General features: G+C 43.2%; 1 protein-coding gene across 1 annotated transcript in view; it reads left to right on the top strand.

The window, feature by feature from the left end:
• Nucleotides 1-469: 469 nt before the first annotated feature.
• CRYBG1 (crystallin beta-gamma domain containing 1) overlaps nucleotides 470-2,271 on the top strand; it is a 98,158-nt gene continuing 96,356 nt past the window's right edge. The window contains exon 1 of the mRNA XM_005426596.2: nucleotides 470-495. The gene's annotated coding sequence lies outside the window, so the exon portion shown is untranslated. The remainder of the gene's footprint in view (nucleotides 496-2,271) is intronic.

Below are 2,271 nucleotides of genomic sequence, written 5' to 3'. Positions count from 1 at the left end.
GTACAACTAAAAGTACAGGGCCTTGACAGATTTGTTTGGATTGAAATCACTCATTTTTCTGACACTGCCATATTTAACAACCAGACTTTAATTTTGGCCAAAGTTTGAAAAACCAACAAAACAACAAAACCCCTTAAGTTTATGTATCAGGATTTTTTAAGGATATGTTAGCACTGAAGCACAAATGCTGGATACCTCAAGGCTTATGTGGAATGCACATTTCTTGTATGTGTCTCTCCAGAGACTTATGGAACTCTGCACATTTTCTTGATACTCTAGGGTGCTAATACTAATCTAGACCCTGCCAAAATAATCTAAAAGGATTTGAAAAAACGTGCACTTTGCATTTCTCCCTTTTCTCTCTTATGTAATTTAAACTGTATGTTTTCAGGCCAAACACATCTCTTTTTTCTTTTTTTTTTTTTTTTTAGTGGAATGTAGTAGCACAGCTCTGCTGAACATACCCTCATCTGCCTGGTCTGCTATCAACTCAAGGTATCTAATGGGTAGAGTGGCAGGGAGAAGACACACCACGACTGCAGTGGCCAAGACTCCTTTCTCTCCAGTGCTGTTTAGAGGAAGTGGTTCACCAACACCAATTAATTTACCTTTGCTCTGGCACAGCAGATTCCCAATTATAACTGACACCTAAATGGAAATGTAGCACAAAGACGTAGTAATGTATTTATCTGGCTTCTTCAGAAATGAAGAATGTCAGAAAATGCCATGGTTATGTGTGGTTCTCTAGTCAAGGAAATAGAAAGGAATAATTTTAGGCTAAAGTAAGAGAAGAGATATAGCTATTTGAATCTTTACAGTGTCTACCCACTATCCAAAAATCCTATCCAGCTATAGCAGGCAGGACTTTCTGCTTTGTTCTTAGTTATCCATAAAAAACAGCATCTACCTGGCATCAGGTCTCCTGTCTCTGTCCTCAGAAATAGTTAAAATCCAAATGGATATGGTCCTGAATAGCCTGCTCTTGCTGACTCTGCTTGAGCAGGGGGCTGCACTAGACAACCTTCAGAGGTCCCTTCCCATCTACAGTGTTTTGTGATTCTACAATTTTCATGCTTATATAGCTTGCTTTACTGAAAGTGACTTTTATTCCCAATCCCTTATGCAGTTCCTGAAAGTACAACTATCTTTCCAGTTCTGCCCAATTTTGGCATGACACTTAATTTTGGGAAAAATAACTTTATTTTTAGGTTATTCTGTTTAGTTAATCACTAACCAAATAAACTACAAATCAAAAGAATTGAATCTTCTCCCCAAACAGGTGTACATATTGCTTGGAGTAAAACAGTAGCATTAGTAAAACTTAGTTGCTCAACCAGCTTCTGTATATTTTGTGTTCCCCTGCCTTGCTCACCTCCTTTTCCTTCTGCCATAGAAAACCCACCATTAATTTATATCCATCAATTTATGTACTGTTTGTCAGCTATTGGCAGATTATGAGCATTGCATAATGCAAAATTTAAAGTTTTTCCAGAATACAGACTTCCAACATTTTTATTATGTCATCTTAGTATTTTTAGCAGAGAATTATAACATCTATGTAGCATCAGTAACAAGCAAAAATCAGAACCAAAACCATAAGAACCCTAAAAGCTCCTTACATCAGACAAATGCGTGTTTGTTAGACGCAATTTAGGACAGACGGTATCCGTCAGTGCACAACAGCGTTTCCTAAGGAAAGCTGGACCTCAGGATCATTCAAGAGAAGATTCCTGAAAGCACCGAGGAACACATGCGATCGCCAGGTCCTGGCAGGGGCTGGTCACGATACGAGCCAACACGATCCTCCCCGCTGCAAGGTGTCTGAGCCCGAGCCTTCCCGCGGGAGCGGCTCTGCCTCCCTAGGGAATCCCTTCCTCGTCCTCCTCGGCGGGATACCGAGCCAGCAGGGCGGTCAGAGCCAATTTATTCCCAGGGAGAGGGATAAGCAGCTAATTAATTAATGTGGCGGGCCCCGAGACAAAAAGCAGCGCTGCAAGGTTTGGGGTGTGTTGGCTCCTGAGCCCCTCGGCTGTACAGCTGACTTTCTTTATTCATGTTTTTCTCCTTAAATGAGGAGGGGTTGGGGGGCGGCCGCGGGAGGATGCGGAGACCCCGGCGCGGCGCCCAGCCTTTCTCCGCGCTTTGCTCAAGTGTCCGGAGCGCGGGGCACACCTCAGGGTTAGCAGAAAACAACAACAACAAGATAATGGCCCCTAATGCGCACCTGGGCACGGATCACACGTGGGCCGCTCCCTTCCTGTGCGAGCGGCG

This window comes from Geospiza fortis, unplaced genomic scaffold (genome assembly GCF_000277835.1).
Source record: "Geospiza fortis unplaced genomic scaffold, GeoFor_1.0 scaffold486, whole genome shotgun sequence".
Lineage (NCBI taxonomy): Eukaryota > Metazoa > Chordata > Aves > Passeriformes > Thraupidae > Geospiza > Geospiza fortis.
This window is presented reverse-complemented; position numbering and strand designations above follow the sequence as displayed.